This window comes from Schistocerca nitens, chromosome 4, assembly GCF_023898315.1.
Source record: "Schistocerca nitens isolate TAMUIC-IGC-003100 chromosome 4, iqSchNite1.1, whole genome shotgun sequence".
NCBI classification, from domain to species: domain Eukaryota; kingdom Metazoa; phylum Arthropoda; class Insecta; order Orthoptera; family Acrididae; genus Schistocerca; species Schistocerca nitens.
In genome coordinates, this window is record NC_064617.1 from 70,500,672 (window position 1) to 70,522,872 (window position 22,201).

A 22,201-nucleotide genomic window follows, 5' to 3' on the forward strand; every position below is an offset into this window, starting at 1 on the left:
TAACAATGTGGACGCTATCGAACCGCGGTATTGACCGTCTATGCATGACTGAACTACAGACGAGACGAGCCGTGTGCCTCCTTCCTGGTGGAATGACTGGAACTGTTCGGTTGTCGGACCCCCTCCGTCTAATAGGCTCTGCTCATGCATGGTTGTTTACATCTTTGAGAGGGTTTAGTGACATTTCTGGACAGTCAAAGGGACTGTGTCTGTAATACAATATCCACAGTCAGTTCTGAGAACCGGAGTGATGCAAAACTTTTTTTGATGTGTGTAGTTAGGATTCCACGCCAGGCTGTGGGTTCTTTATGTCACGAATGTTAAGTGCGCTGTTGACCCGGACATCTGTTTTCATCTGCAGTTTCATACAGTGTTTCCGTAATGAATGTTCAGAGAGCTAAGAATGTATTTTTGCTTGGAATTTGTGACAGCCTACAAATTTTAGTGTAAACAACAGCAAATATTCAGCTTTGAGGACGAAGTTGTGGAGCAAACATTGATGAAATTGAAAAGCGTTATTTAATACGACTTCACCACAACATATTCCGAGAAAGATTTTGAGGTACGGAAAAGACCCGCCCGAGATTAAATTGCAGTGTTAGAAAGTAGCTACGGAAGCAAACAGAGCTCCATGACAGGTTTACATGAACACAAATTCCAGTTGACAAACGAAAGCTGAAAAACCCGAAATGAGCGTAAGAAGAACAATGAGATAAGCGTTTAATCAATCTGTAACGGGAACTTTGTCAACCGACGGGAATAAAAATCCTAACAACTTCTGATCTAACATCGTCGGTATGCGGACCGAAATCACCTCTTCAGGCGCTCAGTGACCATACTGGCACCGAAACAGGCGGCAGAGAGATCACCGACATACTGAATTCTATCTTAAGAAAACGTTGCGCCTCGGAAAATGGGAATGCCGTTCCTCTGCTCAGTCACCGCACGATCGCCGAATGCCAGGTATAGAAGTAAGTGACCGTGGAAAAGAAAATCAACTAAAATCCCTCAGTAGTGAAACTCATATGGACCGAATAGGACACGCGTAATATTCTAACAGAAATTAAGCGAAAGAACATATACTGCTTCTAGCAGTAGTTTTTCAAGGGTCGAAGAGTAACAAAGGGCAGCTAACAACTGGTTCAAATGGCTCTGGGCACTATGGAACTTAACGTCTGAGGTCATCAGTCCCCTAGACGTGGAACTACTTAAACCTAACTAACCTAAGGACATCACACACATCCATGCCCGAGGCAGGATTCGAACCTGCGACCGTAGCAGCAGCGCGGTTCCGGACTGAAGCGCCTAGAAGCACTCTGCCACAACGGCCGGCGAGCTAACGACTGGAAAAAAAGCGTAGGTCATGCCCTTTATCAAGAAGGGTCGTAGGACAAATGAAGCCTACACTGACTTGATAAAAGTCGTGAGATATACAAATGGCTGTAATGCACACAAGGTATAAGAGGGCAGTGCATTGGCGGAAATGTCATTTGTACTCAGATGATTCATGTGAAGAAGTTTCTTCATGTGAAAAGGTTTCCGACGTGATTATTGCCGCACGACGGGAATTTACAGACTATGAAAGGGGGGTTGTAGTTGCAACTAGAAGTATGTCACATTCCATTTCGGAAATCGTTAGGGAATTCAATATTCTCCGATACACACCACCAAGTTTTAATGACAGTGAAGTGCTTCTTCCTAAGATTAATATTTTACATCGTGTTTTAAAACTTTTAAACGTTCTCTTATTGTTTTTCGTTTCACCTTTTACTATTAGTGTTTCAATAATGAACGAAGAAAGCCAAATTTATTGGACAGGGAGATTATAATTAAAATTAAACATTCAAAACGCTATAGAAATAACACAACTGATCAGATTGCAACGGAATATTATCGGAAGAGCGGGAAAACGTATGCAGAAGAGAAAATAATTTGAAAATGGATCAATAGATGGCACTGTATGTGTCAGAATACGTACATGAAAACACGTGTCATGCGCAGGAGTCACTGAAGTTGGTATAAACACGTCGGGTACAAGGCTTTTCCTCCTTTCGCGTCTGCGACGTTCGCCATGACTGTCTCAATGCAGGATCGCGCTCTGTTTGTAAAGCTCTATTACAAGAATGATGACTGTGCACACATCGTTCTGCAGAAGTTCCGAACACTGAAGGGTTTGAAAAAAGGCGTTGGTCCCATGACTGCCGTGGGTCTGCAGAAAATTATTTGGAAATTCTAAAAGACGTTCTTTTGGTGTGGAACCTGGTAGAGGGAGGAAAGGAATTACCCAGGAGCACGAGTTGCTTCCTGTTGACCTGCCAGCAAGAGAGACCTAGCTCTAGCTCACATGGAAGTGGACAATGTTTGACCGTTGAAGATTTTGTGGACAGACGAAGCGCACATCTATCTGACAGGATATGTCAATACACAGAATTTTCGAATGTGGGCAACGTAAAATCCACACGCAAATCAACCAGTACCACTTCATCCGGGAAAGGTCACTGTGCGGTGCGGATTTACGGTATCATTTATCATAGGTCCAATTTTTTCGAAAAGACAGGTGCTTCCGGTCCTGTTACCTTTCCCCTCACTGGTAAGCGCTATGAGTGTCTCATGTCAGCTCTCCAACAGCGTGGACGTGTGGATCGGATCATTTTTATGCAAGACGGCGCACCTCCGCACATTGCAAATCCAGTTAAGCAACTGCTGAAGGGCCGGCCGGGGTAGCCGAGCGGTTCTAGGCGCTACAGTCTGGAAGCGCGAGACCGCTACGGTCGCAGGTTCGAATCCTGCCTCGGGCATGGATGTGTGTGATGTCCTTAGGTTGGTTAGGTTTAAGTAGTTCTAGGGAACTGATGACCTCAGACGTTAAGTCCCATAGTGCTCATAGCCATTTGAACCATTTTTTTGAACTGCTGAAGCGCCATTTCGGAAATACTAGAATTGTCAGCCGCCATTTCCCTACAGCCTGGCCGTCCCGATCACCTGATAGGGGCCCGTGCGACTTCTGGCTTTGGACCTACCTGAAAGATGTTGTTTTCAGTGTTCCGATTGCAAACGTAGCTGCATTGAAGGCACGAATTGCGCAATACATTCTGAACGTGACCCCGGAAACGCTTCCATAAGTTGTGGAACACGCTGTTACAGAAAACGGTGGACAGCATATTGAACATGTTTTGCGCCAGTCACACTGAAATTAATAATCTGATTTGATTTCGATTGATGCTTTTTATGCGGTTTTCGGCCTCATGACAAAAACCGATGTGATTGGTGCTTTTTATGCCATTTTTGGCCTCAGGAGAATTAAACATCAATTCTTAAATCTGATGTGATATGACCTTTCCGTGGTGGATGTGCTTAAGTAACTAGCAGTATCACACCGCAGGATAGGAAGGAGCATTTGCAACGGTTATGGGGAAGTTTACCAATGGAGAGCATACAACGACTTTATGACAACCTCCCCTACCGAATCAGTGCATGAGTCCTTGCCAGAGTGGGTGAAGCTTCATACTGATGAGTACCGAGTCAGTTGGAGCAGTGGTTAGCGTACTCGACTCGCATTCGGGAGGACGACCGTTCAAACCCGCGTCCGGCAGTCCTGGATTAGGTTTTCCGTGTTTCCCCTAAACCGCTTCAGTCAAATGCCGGGATGGTTCCTTTGAATTGACACGGCCGACTTCCTTCCCCATCCTTCCCTAATCCGATGGGACCGATGACCTTGCTGTCTGCCCTCCTCCCTCAAATCAACCAACCAATCATACTCATAAGTGGGCTCATACTGCCAAGTTCTTTGTAAATTACACTCTTCCTCCCGTTCTGGGTACTTCACTTTTTAGTGAGGCTATGTGTGAGATGAAATCGAAGTATGAAACATTTCATTTCAATGCAGTGAGAAAGAGTTTGGAAACCTTGCGTGCCGAGGAAACAAAAGCAGTTGATGGCAAACATCACGTCACGTCGCTGCATTTACCAGAAAGGTAGAAAACACTCTTAGTCTGTGCAAAAAATGATATTCCGAAACAAAGAATGTTGCGTTGTACAGTATGCAGTGCTACTCTTTGCATTTTTCTTTGGTTTAAATTGTACTGCAAACAACTTGAGCAGTAACTAACCTCATCTTAGTCTTGTATTGAAAGAATGTACGAATATGTCACAATTGCTAACGTGTTACGAGCTCCTTGCGTGTCTTCGACCAGTTCGTTTTTGATGCAGTTCGTTACTAAGAACTGCCTCTGTAAGCCAATTTAAGTGGAGTGGTGCTCTGCCTGTTGAAAGGTACAGTTTTGGTTGCTGCACCAGGGAGACTCTTACAAGCAAACACTTGGAACTTCAGCTTACAACTGGAGCCAAGGGAAACTTTTAGTTCCGTCAGAATTCACCCGGAAGTTTCGATGTTCATTCATATAGAAGTGTTGTGGAATTGGATCATTATGTTCGAAACTTCGAACTTTACATGTCGATGAAAAAAAAAACACTTTTTGTTTGTCTTTGTTAATACAGGTAGTACCGGATATTGCGGACATTGCCTAGTCTCGAGCGTGCCAGTAGAAAGAAAAATCAGCTGACATAAGTCGGTAGCTTGAACGTTAAAAATTATTTGCGTAACGCACAGAGGTGCCTGGCTCCGTAGCTGAGTGGTCAGCGCCGTTGGCTGCCATGGCGGGTGGACTGGAACGGGGTACACTCAGCCCCGTAATGTCACTGAGAAGCCATTTGACCCTGTACTAGCGTTTGTACATCACGGAAACACACAACGGCGAGGAGAGCGGTGTAGTGAGTCCACGTCCCTCCATACTGGATCCAATGACACCGCTGGCGGAGGATGACATGGTGGTCGGTCGGTCCGATGGGCCAGCTAGGACCTGTGGGAGGAGTTTACGTTTACGTTGCGTCAGAGAATTCGCGACACTGTCCGCTATGGCAGGATACACGAGGTGGTCAAAACAAAAGCAGCCCCGAGAGTACAGTGCTCAGAAGACTCAGGGGAACGTGACTTTTGGGTGTCTGTCTGACACCTACGGAGCATGCTCCGTATAATTGTTCAGAGGTCAGCCCGTGGGATCTGTCCCCATTCTTCAACGAGCTTCCAGGAGAGTCCCTGGAGAGTCTGTGGTGGAACACGACGACCACGAACACGTTTGTCAAGCATGTCCAACATATGCACAATGGGGATTAGGTCGTGACTCACAGCCGGCGATTCCATTACTTTAATGTCCAGGTTTCCCCACACACCACTGCTGACGCCCGCCACATTGGCACCGGCGTTAGAAGGAACTCGGGGACACCACCGTAGGTACAACCACAACATTGTGCAATAAGATCTCTTCGATGGACTTACAGCCAGGCAGTGAGGCGACCATGGACAACGACAAGATCCTTATGGCTATCAGCAATGATGCTTCCTCCCTCACCCCTGACAACATCACAGGACCTTGGAAATCCGTCGATTTGGCAGGAACCTCACACCACTGGTCGCGCAAGAACACGGCCATTACCTTGCGTCGGAGGATATCTGGATCCGTCTGTGAACGACACATTTCTCCAGTGACGAAGTTGCCAGTTGACATGGGAACCGCAGAACTGAAGGTGAGCTGCAAGATGTTGTGTCAAGGGGTGAACTCGAAAAGGATGCTGGATCACAGGTACTCTCTCGCAAGCTGTTCATTACAGACGACTCAGTGGTGCATCCGAGATCGTCTTGCAGTGCTCTGGCGATACCCGTACGCTGTGATGGCTAGATATCGGACTTCTCGTGGGGTTGTAATGAGTCGGCGACCTTGCCCAAATCGCCTTGTGGACCAACCTGTCTCTCCGTTGCCTGTCCACAACCTATGGATGACACATGGAGACGCATTGGCATCTGCAGCAACACGATGGAAAGATCATCTTCTTTGGATCAAGCAGACCGCCCTTGCAACTAGCACTGCATTAAGATGTCGAATTGTATGTGCTTGGTTGAATACAATGACCACAAATGAAAAGCTGCCATAATGTGTACCTCACTAGAAAACACTGGGACACTAGTACTCACTTCCTTCTGAGGTGTCACATGTCTCTGATAAATCATAACACAACCAGTAAATGGCGAATTATTTTAATTGTTTCCTACATTGAAACCGAAGATCTCAAGAATCGTAATAAGAGCACAGGGATCTTCTGTATCAAAACAGATTTAACATACCGGATGTCGATAGAAGGGTTCCTGCAATTCTTTCGAAGAGTGTAAAAATTGATGCGGAACTGATTCTTGTTAATGAAGAGGAGAACTGCCCATCACAGAAAATCCAGGAAGCTTGAATAATGCAATAAACGAAAAGAATGAGAAGCTGTTAAACCGTCAGAAAAAAAATAATTAGTTTTTCTTCAAATACGAATATCTTTAAGGTTATTGTCGCTTGTGGCTTAGATGTAGCAACAAATGTGAAATTTATTCCTTCTGCGTTCTAAACAGTTTTATTGGCTTCACCGCGTTATTAACAAGTGTAAACGGTTTTCCCTTCGGTTCAGTTGTTTTGTCTTGTTTGGTATATTAAATAATGTAGCTATTGCATTCCATAGAACTTTCCTACGTTCCACATTCACTGACATGAGTGGAACTGTAGTGAGGTAAACTTCATATTGTTACATATACAACATATATGACGGTAGTATCTGTTCCCGAAAGAACATATACCGTGGATGACCATGCAGCTTTGCTAGAAATGAAATGATAATTAAATAGACACCCTAGCTGCAAACAGGCGTTGATATACTTCACTGGGGACATGTTGAAAATGGGATAAGTCCCTGCAGAAGCACTATCCTCTGTGCCCTCGGTGGCTCAAATGGATAGAGCGTCTGCCATGTAAGCAGGAGATCCCGGGTTCGAGTCCCGGTCGGGGCACACATTTTCAACATGTCCCCAGTGAAGTATATCAACGCCTGTTTGCAGCTAGGGTGTCTATTTAATTATCATTTCATTTCTAGCAAAGCTGCATGGTCATCCACGGTATGTGTTCTTTCGGGAACAGATACTACCGTCATATATAGTTAAAATATGGCTTCCCGGCCATTGACCTTCTTGTGTGAACGCACACGCTATGCCCGAACTCGTACGGGACTTGGTAGATTAATCTGCCACGAGTAACGAGTATGATGGGCAAACATCTATTACGCGCACTACGAATGTAGTGGTGTGGACATGTTGGGAATGTGGATCTCACGGGGAGCGTGCCAGGGATAAGTCCCTGCAGACGCACTATCCTCTGTGCCCTCGGTGGCTCAAATGGATAGAGCGTCTGCCATGTAAGCAGGAAATCCCGGGCTCGAGTCCCGGTCGGGGCACACATTTTCAACATGTCCCCAGTGAAGTATATCAACGGCTGTTTGCAGCTAGGGTGTCTATTTAATTATCATTTCACATATACAACATCTTTTCGCAAAAGATTGAGCGTTCTAATGTTCACTGTAATGTTTTCGTTCTTAAAAGTGAACTGTTGTTATGGTCTTCAGTCCAGAGACTGCTTTAATGCAGTATTCCATGTTACTCTATCCTGTGCAAGCCTCTTCATCTCCAAATAACCACTGCAATCTACATCCTTCTGAATCTGCTTACTGTATTCATCTCTTGGTCTCCTTCTACTTTTTTTACCCTCCACGCTTCCCTCCAGTACTAAAATGCTGATCCCTTGATGTCTCAGAATGTGTCCTACCAATCGATCCCTTCTTCTAGTCAACTTGTTCCACAAATTCCTTTTCTCCCCAATTCTATTCAGTACTTCCTCATTAGTTATGTGATCTACCCATTTAATCTCCAGCATTCTTCTTTAGCACCACATTTCGAAAGCTTCTATTCTCTTCGTGTCTAAACTGTTTATTGTACCTGTCTCACTGCCAATACATGGCTACACTATTTACAAATACTTTCAGAAAAGGCTTCCTGGCACTTAAATCTACACTCGATGTTAACAAATTCCTCTTCTTCACAAAAGCGTTTCTTGCCATTGCCAGTCTACATTTTATATCCTCTCTACTTCGACCATCATCAGTTATTTTAATCCCCAAATAGCAAAACTCATCTACTACTTTAATTGTATCTCTTTCTATTCTAATTCCCTCAGCATCGCCTGATTTACTTCGACTACACTCCATTATCCTCGTTTTGCTTTTGTTGATGTTCACCTTATATCCTCCTTTCAAGACACTATACATTCCGTTCAGCTGCTCTTCCAGATCCTTTGCTGTCTCTCACAGAACTGAAGTGTCGTCGGCAAACCTTAAAGATTTTATTTCTTCTCCATTTATTTTAATTCCTACTATTTTAATTCTTACTCCAAATTTTCCTTTTGTTTCCTTTACTGCTTCCTCAATATACAGATTAAATAACATGGGGGGATAGGCTACAACCCAGTCTCACTTCCTTTTCATCCACTGCTTCCCTTTCATGCCCCTAAACTCTTATAACTGCCATCTGATTGCTGTACAAATTGTAAATAGCCTTTCGTTCCCTGTATTTTACTTCTGCAACCTTCAGAATTTGAAAGAGAGTATTCCAGTCAACAATGTCAAAAGGTTTTTCTAAGTCTACAAATGCTAGAAACGTAGGTTTGCGTTTTGCTTAACTTATATTCTAAGATAAGTCAAAGGGTTAGCATTGCCTCGCGTGTTCCTACATTTCTACGGAATACAACCTGACCTTCCCCGAGGGTGAGTTTTACTTTTCCATTAGTCTGTAAAGAATTCGTGTTAGTATTTTGCAACCGTGACTTTTTAAACTGATAGTTTGGTAATTTTCACACGTGTCAACACCTGCTTTCTTTGGGATTGGAATTATTGTATTCTTCTTGAAGTCTGAGAGTATTTCGTCGGTCTCATACATCTTGCCCGTCACATGGATGAGTTTTCTCATGGCTGGCTCTCCCAAGGCTATCAGTAGTTCTAATGGAATGTTGTCTACTTAGGTCTTTCAGTTCTCTATCAAATTCTTCACTCAGTAACATATTTCCCTTTTCATCTTCATCCACGTCCTCTTTCATTTCCATAATATTGCCCTCAAGTATTGCTTAGGACGGGTTTTCCATCTGAGCTCTCGATATTCATACAGGTCTCTTTAATTTTCCTGTAGGCAGTATCTATCTTACCTCTAGTGATACATGCTTCTACATCCTTACATTTGTCCTCTAGCCATCCCTGCTTAGAAATTTTGCGCTTCCTATCGATCTCATTTTTAAGAAATTTGTATTCCTTTTCGCCTGCTTCATTTACTGCATTTTTATATTTTCTCCTTTCATCAATTATATTCAATATTTCTTCTGTTACGCAAGGATTTCTACTAGCCCTTGTCTTTTTACCTACTTGATCCTCTGCTGCCTTCACTATTTCGTCTCTCAAAGCTACCCATTCTTCTTCTACTGTGTTTCTTTCCCACGTTCTTGTCAATCGTTCTCTAATACTCTCTCTGAAACTCTCTACAACCTCTGTTTTTTTTCAGTTTATCCAGGTCCTATCTCCTTAAATTCCTACCTGCAGTTTCTTCAGTTTTATTCTACAGTTCATAACCAAAAAATTGTGGTCAGAATCCACATCCGACCCTGGAAATGTCGTACAATTTAAAACCTGGTTCCTAAATCTCTGTCTTACCACGATATAACCTATCTTAAACCCTCCAGTGTCTCCAGGTCTCTTCCACGTGTACAACCATCTTTCAGAACCAGGTGTTAGCTATGATTAAGTTGTGATCTGCCCAGAATTCTACAAGATGGCTACCTCTTTCATGCTTTACCTCCAGTCCATATTTACCTACTACTTTTCCTTCTCTTCCTTTTCTTACTATCGAATTCCAGTCCCCCATGGCTATTAAATTGTTGCCTCCCTTAACTACCTGAATAATTTCTTTTATCGCATCATACATTTCCTCAATGTCTTCATCATCTGCGGGACTAGTTGGCATATAAACTTGTACTACTGTGGGAGGCGTGGGGTTCGTGTCTATCTTGGCTACAGTAATGCTTTCACTATGCTGTTCGTAGTAGCTTATGCGTGTTCCTATTTTTTATTCATTATTAAAGCTACTCCTGCATTACCCGTATTTGCTTGTGTATTTATAACCTTGAATTACACTGACCAGAAGTATTGTTCCTCCAGCCACCGAAACTCCCACTATATCTAACTTTAACCTATCCATTTCCCTTTTTAAATTTTCTAACCTGCCTTCCCGATTAAGGGATCTTACATTTCACGCTCCGATCCGTAGAACGCCAATTTTGTTTCTCCTGATAACGTCGTCCTACTGAGTAGTCCCCGCCCGGAGATCCGAATGGGGGACTATTTTACCTCCTGAATATTTTACCCAAGAGGACGCCATCATCATTGAACCACACAGAAAAGCTGCATGCTCTCGGAAAGAAATTACGGCTGTAGTTTCTCCTTGCTGTCAGCCGTTCGCAGTACCAGCACTGCAAGGGTACTTTGGTTGTCCTTACAAGGCCAAATCAGTCAATCATCAAGACTGTTTCCCCTATAGTGCCCCTATATTCTTCATAAAGTATCTATAGGTTGCAAGAGAATCGTAATGCACCTCCTATGGCCCATAGGAAACTACAGAAATACAAATGTGGTATCGTTTTATAGACAGTGTCGAATTTTGTGGCACTACATACGCTCCTTACTGTAAAAGTTACAAAAATGTTACAAATCACTATATAGATATATTGATATGATAATAATATAAAATCGTCTTGTCCTTCTCCCACACTGCATACTGCAAACTATGAATGAAGGACAACTGACAGGTTCCATATTTCTAGATTTCCGAAAAGCATTTGACATAGCGTCCCGTTGCAGACTGTTAACGAAGGTACGAGCGTATGGAATATGTTCGCAGATATGTGAGTGACTCGAAGATTTCTTAAGTCATAGAACCCAGTATGTTGTCCTCGACTGCGAGTGTTCATAAGAGACAAGGGTGTAGCCAGGAGTGCCCAGGGGAGTTTGATAGGGCCGCACTGTTTTCTACGTACATAAATGACATGGCGGGCAGGGTGGGCAGCAATCTGTGATTGTTTGCTAACAATGCTGTGGTGTACGGGAAGGTGTCGCCGTTGAGTGAATGTAGGATACCAGATGACTTAGAATTTCTAGTTGGTGTGATGAATGTAGAAGAAGTATGTTAATACAGGTGAGTAGGAGAAACGAACTCGTAATGTTAGAATACTGCGTAAGTAGTATCCTTCTTGATAGAGTCACGTCGTTTAAATATCTGGGCGCAACGTTGCAAGGCGATATGAAGGATTATATTATGGAAGGTGAATGATCGACTTCGATTCATTGGGAAAATTTTAGAAAAGTGTTATTCATCTGTAAAGGATACTGCATATAGGAGACTAGTGCGACCTATTATTCAGTACCGCTAGCGACTTTGACATCCGCACGTGGTCGTATTAAACGAATGCATCGAAGCAATTCAGAGGCAGGATGCTAGACTTCTTACGGGTAGATTCATGCAAGTATTACAGAGATGCTTCAGGAACACAGATTGGAAGACGACGCTCTTTTCGAGGAACACTATTGAGAAAATTGGGAGAATCGGCATTTGAAGCTGACTGCAGGACGATTCTACTGCCGCCGACGTACATTTCGCCTGAGGGCCACGAAAATAATGTAACAGAAACAATAAGCATCATAAAGCTGCACATAGAAGTAATTTTTGCCTCGCGCTATTTGAGAGTCGAACAAGATGGGAAGTAACTACTGGTAGTATAGGGTGCCCTTCGCCATCGTACGGTGGTTTGCGGGGTATATGCTGTAGATGCAGATGTAGATACTGCTCCCAGCCATACGGTATCGTATATATGTACAAAAAGGTACGGCCAAACTTTCAGGAAACATTCCTCACACAGAAAGAAAGAAAATATGTTATGTGGACATGTGTCCGGAAACGCTTACTTTCCATGTTAGAGCTCATTTTATTACTTCTCTTCAAATCACATTAATCATGGAATGGAATCTCAAAGCAACACAACGTACCAGCGTGACTTTGTTACAGGAAATGTTCAAAATGTCCTCCGTTAGCGAGGATACATGCATCCACCCTCCGTTGCATGGAATCCCTGATGCGATGATGCAGCCCTGGAGAATGGCGTACTGTATCACAGCCGTCCACAATACGAGCACGAAGAGTCTCTACATTTTGTACCGGGGTTGCGTAGACAAGAGCTTTCAAATGCCCCCATAAATGAAAGTAAAGAGTGTTGAGGTCAGGAGAGCGTGGAGGCCATGGAATTGGTCCTCCTCTACCAATCCATCGGTTACCGAATCCGTTGTTGAGAAGCGTACTGACACTTCGACTGAAATGTGCAGGAGCTCCATCGTGCATGAACCACATGTTGTGTCGTACTTGTAAAGGCACATGTTCTAGCGGCACAGGTAGAGTATCCCGTATGAAATCAGGGCGGTGAATCGAGGAAGTACAGTACATACTGACAAAACTAAAATGAGCTCTAACATGGAAATTAAGCGTTTCCGGACACATGTACACATAACATCTTTTCTTTATTTGTGTGTGAGGAACGTTTCCTGAAAGTTTGGCCGTACCTTTTTCTAACACCCTATATATACAGGGTGAGTCACCTAACGTTACCGCTGGATATATTTCGTAAACCACATCAAATACTGACGAACCGATTCCACAGACCGAACGTGAGGAGAGGGGCTAGTGTAATTGTTTAATAAAAACCATACAAAAATGCACGGAAGTATGTGTTTTAACACAAACCTACGTTTTTTTTAATGGAACCACGTTAGTTTTGTTAGCACATCTGAACATATAAACAAATACGTAATCAGTGCCGTTTGTTGCATTGTAAAATGTTAATTACATCCGGAGATATTGTAACCTAAAGTTGACGCTTGAAACCTCCGACGTTCAGTTGCGTGTTGTAAGAAACGCGGGCCACGGTCGGCGAGCAGCATCTGCAGGGACATGTTTACGATGACGACCGTGTTTACGAGTGTGGCTGTAGTGCACTGTTGTGGTTTGGTCTAGCTGTCGCAGTGTCCGCATGTAGCGCTCGCTGCTATTGTTATTCTGCATTCGTCTCCGCACGCAGACCAACTGTAGTACACCGTGTTACCAGACGTCTGTGATAGTGTAGTGTTGTAGGAACTGTGACCATGGTGTATTCGAACTCTGAAAAGACGGAGATGATACTCATCTATGGCTAGTGTCGACGAAATGCAGCTGAAGCCTGCAGGGTGTATGCAGAACGGCACCTGGACAGAGAGCATCCAACGTGCCGCACATTGCAAAACATCTACCGCCAACTGTATGCAACAGGTATGGTCGTAGCACGCAAACGGGTCTGTAACAGGCCCGTCACAGGAGAAGCGGGTGCAGTTTGTGTGTTAGCTGCTGTTGCCATGAACCCTCACATGAGTACACGGGACATTGCGAGAGCCGGTGGACTGAGTCAAAGTAGTGCCATGCGCATACTGCATCGTCACCGCTTTCACCCGTTTCATGTGTCGCTACATCAGCAATTACATGGTGATGACTTTAATCATGGAGTGCAATTCTGTCAATTAACAGAGAATGTTTTGCAGTTCTACCTGTTTACCGATGAAGCGGGTTTCACAAACCACGGGGCAGTGAATCTACGGAACATGCATTACTGGTCCGTGGACAATCCTCGCTGGCTCAGACAGGTAAAGCGACAGCGACCGTGGACTGTAAATGTATGGTGCGGAATCATTGGCGACCACCTCATTGGTCCTCACTTCATTGCAGGGGCCCAAACAGCTGCAACATACATCGCGTTTCTACAGAATGATCTGCCAACGTTGCTCGAAAATGTCCCACTGGAAACGCGTCGACGTATGTGGTATCAGCATGATGGTGCACCTGCACATTCCGCAATTAACACTAGGCTGACCCTTGACAGGATGTTCGACGGGCGTTTCATAGGACGTGGAGGACGCATAAATTGGCCAGCCCGTTCTCCTGATCTTACACCTCTGGACTTCTTTCTGTGGGGTACGTTAAAGGGGAATGTGTACCGTGATGTGCCGACAATCCCAGAGGATATGAAACAACGTATTGTGGCAGCCTGCGGCGACATTACACCAGATGTACTGCGGCGTGTACGACATTCATTACGCCAGAGATTGCAATTGTGTGCAGCAAATAATGGCCACCACAATGAACATCTATTGGCCTGACATGTCGGGACACACTCTATTCCACTCCGTAATTGAAAACGGAAACCACGTGTGTACGTGTACCTCACCCCTCATGGTAATGTACATGTGCGTCAGTGAAAAAGACCAATAAAAAGGTGTTAGCATGTGGACGTAATGTGCTGTTCCAGTCTCTTCTGTACCTAAGGTCCATCACCGTTCCCTTTGGATCCCTACGTAATTCGGTGCTCTCCAATACACACGATCGAACAGCGGAGGAGTGGTACTCAAGTGTCAACTTTAGGTTACAATATCTCCGGATGTAATTAACATTTTACAATGCAACAAACGGCACTGATTACGTATTTGTTTATATGTTCAGATGTGCTAACAAAACTAACGGGTTTCCATTTAAAAAAACGTAGGTTTGTGTTAAAAAACATACTTTCGTGCATTTTTTTATGGTTTGTATTAACCAGTTACACTAGCCCCTCTCCTCACGTTCGGTCTGTGGAATCGCTTCGTCAGTATTTGATGTGGTTTACGAAATATATCCAGCGGTAATGTTAGGTGACTCACTCTCTCTCTCTCTCTCTCTCTCTCTCTCTCTCTCTCTCTCTCTCTATATATATATATATATATATATATATATATATATATATATATATATATATATGCTGAAACACTGAATTTGTATTACGGCCAGGATTCGAACTCAGGTCTCCTGCTTAGTAGGCAGATCCGCAAACCACTACACCACTCTGGCACAGTGGCTTTGCACAACTGGACAGGCTACCCTCCTTCTTCAATACAAATTCTCATTTCTACCTTAGTCCACTTGACACTCCACCTAAGCACGAACAACTTTATACAGGCTCTCCAACTCTTTTGGAATAGCTCCTCAGCATGGAAGGAAAAGGGGGACCCTGCCTGAAACCAAATGAAGCTATATGGTTCCAGAGACCTTTTCAGGTGTCAAATGTCTGTGATGTATACAGCTATGCAGACTGAGGCGACGAACGGAAATTTGTATCAAGGACCGGATTCGAACCAAGGTCTCCTGCTTGCTAAGCAGATGCGCTAACCACTACGCCACCCTGGCACATCGGCTCTGCACAGACTACTCCAGCACGCCTCCCTCGTCAATGCAAGTTCCCTTTCACTCCTCAGCCCACTTCAGTCTACATATACACACCATAAATGTTAGAGACGTGTAAAGGTCTCTGTAACCGTATAGTTTCATTTGATTGTATTCAGATGGGTAGCTGACTGTTCGCTTGGAGCGCTGCTGTCGCTGCGATCACGAGGGTCACGACTGTACGTGTTATGCTGTGGCCACTAGTCCAAGAGTCACGGTTTGCTAGCGGGTCACAAATGCAGTTACTCCGAGAGAAGATAACATTGTCGGACGGCTGGAGATGGCATTTGGGAGTGTGGTGCCCGATTCTGAGCCGAGGAGGCGTCAAGCCGCGAGCGCCGGTGGAACAAACAGGCGGCCGTCATTGTGTTGTCAGTGCCCGCCCGCTCTCTCCGCGCGGCGCCTGCCTGCCCATCTGGCAAGTGTCGCGGCGGCGGCCCGCCATGTGCGCGCGCCGCGCGCTGTTTGCTGCAGATGGCCGGCTTTTAGCTGACCAACTGTCAGCCGTCTGCCCGCGTCACACGAGCAGGTGGCGCCGCCCACCCCACGCCGCGCCGCTCCATCAACATATTAAACGCCGTTTGATGCGCGCCTGCTGAATAATGAAAAACGCGCGGTGAGGGAGCGGGGGGCCGTGATTCCCGCCGCCGCTGTCCGACTCGGCGCCCAGCTTCCGCGTCCGGTGTCGCAGTAAATGCAAAGTGCTGCCGTGTCCACAGCCAGTTGCGCCGCTTTCCCTTCCGGTCGCCACTGTGCGTGCCGCCCCCGCATTTAGCTGCCGAGTCCTCTTCCTGCAGCATGTTGCCGCTGCATATCTTGTGTAAACACTATCTTCACGGATATCTGACAGCGTAGCGTTGCGCTTTCCCTTCGGAACATGCTGGTCGAGAGCTTAATGTCGTTTGCACTTTCGCTCGCGATTGCTTTGCGTGCGTACGGCACGTCAGTGTCAATCGACGTTAAAATTTCACGAAAAATGTTGTGAATTATAAATACACGCCAGGTCGTATAATCCTTCCGGGAAGTCTAATAGGACTAGTACTGTTATCCTTGAAAATTGGTCAGATGGGGAGCAACTGGATTCCAGATTTCCTCTCGGAAAGCATCGAGTAAAACAGAACTGATATCTGGCGCTCCCCAAGGAAGTGCTACAGGCCACCTGCCGTTCCTGATCTACATTAACGATTTGGGAGACAATCTGAGCATCCTTTTTTGTTTGTTTACATATGATTCTGTCATTCACTGTCTGTCATGAGAAGATCAAAACCAAATGCAAAACGATTTAGCAAAAAATATCTGCATGTTGCGAAAATTGGCAATTGACGTAAGTAACGAAAAGTCTGAGGTCATCCACATGAGTGCTAAAAGGAATCCGTTAAACTTTAGTTACACGATACATCAGTCAAATCTAAATGCCGTAAATTCAACTAAATACCTAGGAATTACAATTACGAACAACTTAAATCGGAAGGAACACATAGAAAATGTTGTGGGAACGCTAACCAAAGACTGCGTTTTATTGGCCAGACACTCACAAAATGTAACAGATGTAGTTAAATGGTTGAAATGGCTCTGAGCACTATGGGACTTAACATCTGTGGTCATCAGTCCCATAGAACTTAAAACTACCTAAACCTAACTAACCTAAGGACATCACACACATCCACGCCCGAGGCAGGATTCGAAACTGCGTCCGTAGCAGTCGCGCGATTCCGGACTGAGCGCCTAGAACCGCTAGACCACCGCGGCCGGCAGATGTAGTTAAGACACTGCCTACACTAAGCTTCTCCGTCCTCTTTTAGAATACTGCTGCGCGTTGTGGGATCCATACCAGATAGGACTGACGGCGTACATCGTGGAAGTTCAAAGAAGGGCAGAACGTATCGTATTATCGCGAAATAGGGGAGAGAGTGTCACTGAAATTATACGGGATTTGAGATGGACATCATTAAAATAAAACAAAGGCTCTTTCGTTGCGGCAGAATCTTATCACGAAATTCCAATCACCAATTTTCTCCTCCGAAGGTGAAAATATTTTGTTGACGCCGACCTATATAGGAAAAAACGATCATCGTAATAAAATAAGGGAAATGATACGATATCTGAATGGTGCGAGAAATGACAATCGTCTCCCAATTAGGAAACATATGAGGTTGTCCACATCCAAAGTGTGTCAAATGGCTCTGAGCACTATGGGACTTAACTTCTGAGGTCATCAGTCCCTTAGAACTACTTAAACCTAACCTCTTAACCTAAGGACAATACACACATCCATGGCCGAGGCAGGATTCGAACCTACTACCGTAGCGGTCGCGCGGTTCCAGACTGTAGCGCCTAGAACCGCTCGGCCACGCGGCGTTACGTTTCGATTACACGATAAGCCACAAAAATTTAAAGGCTGTCAACTCGACTAAATACCTAGGAATTACAAATGCGAACAATGTAAGCTGGAACTATCATTTAGACAATGTTGTGGGGAAGGCAAGCCAAACACTACGTATTATTTGCAGAAGCTGTACTACTGCCTGTACTACGTTTGTTAGTCCTCTGCAAGAGTATAGCTGTGCTGTATGGTATCCTTATCAGATAGGATTGATGGAGGACATCGAAAAAGTTCAGTTTGTCAACGCCTTCTGTACAATTGCGAAACAGGAGAGTGTCACAGGATATGACAAGCGAGTTGGGGTGCCAATAATTGAAACAGAGATGTTTTTCGTTGTGGCGAAATCTTTTCACGAAATTTCAGTCACCAACTTTCTCTTCCGAATGTCAACGTAGTTTGGTGTCGCCCCCCTACATAGGGAGAAATGTTCATCACAATAAAATAAGAGAAGTCAGTGCTCGCACAGAAAGTTTTAAGTGTTCATATTTCCTACACACCGTTAGGAAGTGGAATGGTAGAGAAATAGCTTGCAGGTGGTTCGAAGACTATCTGCCATGTACTGAAGTGTGAACTGCAGAGTAGTCAGTGGGCAGTAAAGTGGTTCTTATTTTTAAAGTTTTATTCCTTTTGATGCTATCCCCAGAACGATTTCATTGCGCAGAAAGTTAGTTATGTGTAATTTGGGTTCAATAGGAAGAAAAGAGCAAAAGGTGACCGTCGACCACTACTTTTGAAAATAACGAAATATCGTACATTTTTTAACTCAGAAGCAGCTGATTAACCACCACTTTCACCTATTACTATTGCTGCATTTAAGAATGTTCGCCTTCGCAGATGAGCGATGAGAGTAGCTGACTGCCGTGCAGAGGGCCTGGGTTCGATTCCTCGTCCTGTCAGCGATTTTTCCTCGGTGGGAGGACTGGGCCGAGTTCCACACACCCTCGTGATGCCAATTAACGAGCTATTAGCTCAAAGAAGCTGACAGCACGATACCTTAAACAATACGGCAGCATTTTGAAAATGATAAATTGCCTGGCACTTTCTGATTTCAATTCGACAGTGGCGAACAAAACGTTCGGATGTAATTAAAGAGACACTTACTGTCTTACGCCTTAATTGCGAATTGTGGCAAGCGAGCGCCTATAACGTACAGCGAGCAACCGCAGACGTGTTCCATTTGTCATTCTAATGACCACCTGCGTACTGATTGTACTAGAAGAGTACAGGTGCAGCCCCCACGGAAAGAGACGATAATGTAATGATATGACATCCCCAGTAGTTACACGGAAGTCGCGAACAGGACAGTGGCGTACACTTCACTGGCGCCAGTTAGCACTACAGTTTCTGTGGTGTATTATACATCTAAATATACACACTGAATGGTAACGGAAATTCAGAAACCAGAAGCACGAAGTGAACAAACCACAGATCCTCTATAAAGAGCCTACCTGTGGCTGCAGACGTTACAGAATCTCAGTTCAAAGCCGAAGACGATACATGCAATGAACCAAAATCAGATTCAAAAGTCGAAATCAGGGAAATACATTTTGCACTGAGGAGAAGGCAAGTAATCTCTTTTTAAAGAAAAATGACAGGGACTTTGTAGATGTCGGAGTTGAGTAGCGGGAAGTGAATGAAATCTTTGTCAGGCGAACGCTTGACCATCGAGAGGTCCGTGCAAGACTTTTTGGATATGGTCGGCTGACGTCTTGTACAGTATAAAAGACCTGGGGGTTTGAGCGCAAGAGTTGGGCGGCAGTGTAGCTAGGCCGAGTCCACGTCGCTCGACTCTTTGATCCGCCGATGGTTATAAAATTACGAACTTAGAACGTTTTCGGCCATGCAGCGACCTCTTCTGAAAGTACTTTGGTTGTTTTAAGGCGATTTGTGGACTCTTTTGTCTGAACAGAGACTTGAGATATATGCAGACAAACTTTAACTTTCACGAGTGTGGCAGAATCTGATTTTGAAAAGTTACAGCAAGTCGGGACAATAAATAATTTTGTTTAAATGTGTTGAAGTGTGGCACTCTCAACACTACCATATGCATTCCGTACCGCAATTTAAAAACCGTGTGGCAGCACCAACGAATTTCGGACATTTATGAGCGTTTAAGGCGAGCAAACATTGTATGAACTCATTCTACTTTTCATCCTTCATCTGATAGCTTACTAGAGTTTTGATAGATTTTTATCTTCAGTTCTTCCTTGTAAGAACTAGTGCACCTTATTGAAGAATATATGAAAAAATTGATCAATAACTGTGTATCATTACAAACCTGCGTCGTTATCAGCAATCTATTCTACACTCCTGGAAATGGAAAAAAGAACACATTGACACCTGTGTGTCAGACCCACCATACTTGCTCCGGACACTGCGAGAGGGCTGTACAAGCAATGATCACACGCACGGCACAGCGGACACACCAGGAACCGCGGTGTTGGCCGTCGAATGGCGCTAGCTGCGCAGCATTTGTGCACCGCCGCCGTCAGTGTCAGCCAGTTTGCCGTGGCATACGGAGCTCCATCGCAGTCTTTAACACTGGTAGCATGCCGCGACAGCGTGGACGTGAACCGTATGTGCAGTTGACGGACTTTGAGCGAGGGCGTATAGTGGGCATGCGGGAGGCCGGGTGGACGTACCGCCGAATTGCTCAACACGTGGGGCGTGAGGTCTCCACAGTACATCGATGTTGTCGCCAGTGGTCGGCGGAAGGTGCACGTGCCCGTCGACCTGGGACCGGACCGCAGCGACGCACGGATGCACGCCAAGACCGTAGGATCCTACGCAGTGCCGTAGGGGACCGCACCGCCACTTCCCAGCAAATTAGGGACACTGTTGCTCCTGGGGTATCGGCGAGGACCATTCGCAACCGTCTCCATGAAGCTGGGCTACGGTCCCGCACACCGTTAGGCCGTCTTCCGCTCACGCCCCAACATCGTGCAGCCCGCCTCCAGTGGTGTCGCGACAAGCGTGAATGGAGGGACGAATGGAGACGTGTCGTCTTCAGCGATGAGAGTCGCTTCTGCCTTGGTGCCAATGATGGTCGTATGCGTGTTTGGCGCCGTGCAGGTGAGCGCCACAATCAGGACTGCATACGACCGAGGCACACAGGGCCAACACCCGGCATTGTGGTGCGGGGAGCGATCTCCTACACTGGCCGTACACCACTGGTGATCGTCGAGGGGACACTGAATAGTGCACGGTACATCCAAACCGTCATCGAACCCATCGTTCTACCATTCCTAGACCGGCAAGGGAACTTGCTGTTCCAACAGGACAATGCACGTCCGCATGTATCCCGTGCCACCCAACGTGCTCTAGAAGGTGTAAGTCAACTACCCTGGCCAGCAAGATCTCCGGATCTGTCCCCCATTGAGCATGTTTGGGACTGAATGAAGCGTCGTCTCACGCGGTCTGCACATCCAGCACGAACGCTGGTCCAACTGAGGCGCCAGGTGGAAATGGCATGGCAAGCCGTTCCACAGGACTACATCCAGCATCTCTACGATCGTCTCCATGGGAGAATAGCAGCCTGCATTGCTGCGAAAGGTGGATATACACTGTACTAGTGCCGACATTGTGCATGCTCTGTTGCCTGTGTCTATGTGCCTGTGGTTCTGTCAGTGTGATCATGCGATGTATCTGACCCCAGGAATGTGTCAATAAAGTTTCCCCTTCCTGGGACAATGAATTCACGGTGTTCTTATTTCAATTTCCAGGAGTGTATTAATTTTAGTCCAAGTGTGGATATTCTTGCTAGGCATAGTGTCTTGCCGTTTATTCCTGTGGTCTTGCTACAAGACAGGCAGCTTGTATCGCACATGTACCAGGAGTTACAAACTAACTGACTGAACATTTTAGATCTACAGTCTCCCACTCACAGCTATTTTACGCTTTCTATCTAACTTTTTAGACGTCTGCATTCCTACGTGACGCTATTTTGTAGTTTCTCCTTTCTTAATTTACATTCAATATCTCGTTAGTTATGCAAGGATTTCTACTAAACCCTTGTCCTTTTGCGTCATCAATTTTCTGCTCTTGTCATCTCTCAAAGCTACCCACGCATGTTTTATTTTCAGTCAGTCGTTGCCCATTGCTCCCTTTGAGAACTCCCATCAGCGATTCTTTAAATCTATACAGGTCACATCTCCTTAATTTACTACCTTTCTGCTGCTTCTTCAGTTTAAATCTGCAATAATTAACCACAGTCAGAGAAAAGAAATGATAAAAACAATGCAAGTGCGGAGATACAAAACCCGTATACAATGTCGTAAGAAGAGACGAAAGTTTGATATATTCGTAGTAGTTGGGAAGTAAGCGACAATCTAAATCCACAACTCCATTCAAAATGGTTCAAATGGCTCTGAGCACTATGGGACTCAACTGCTGTGGTCATCAGTCCCCTAGAACTTAGAACTACTTAAACCTAACTAACCTAAGGACATCAGACACACCCATGCCCGAGGCAGGATTCGAACCTGCGACCGTAGCAGCAGCGCGGCTCCGGACTGGAGCGCCTAGAACCGCAC

The 22,201-nt window shown here is 45.1% G+C and overlaps 2 non-coding genes across 2 annotated transcripts; one reads left to right on the forward strand and one right to left on the reverse strand.

The window, feature by feature from the left end:
* Window positions 1-6,805: 6,805 nt before the first annotated feature.
* Window positions 6,806-6,880, forward strand: Trnat-ugu (transfer RNA threonine (anticodon UGU)). Its single transcript has one exon. It is a non-coding gene; the product is annotated as a tRNA-Thr (tRNA).
* An 8,298-nt stretch (window positions 6,881-15,178) lies between these two features.
* Trnaa-agc (transfer RNA alanine (anticodon AGC)) lies at window positions 15,179-15,250 on the reverse strand. Its single transcript has one exon. It is a non-coding gene; the product is annotated as a tRNA-Ala (tRNA).
* Between the last annotated feature and the right edge of the window lie 6,951 nt (window positions 15,251-22,201).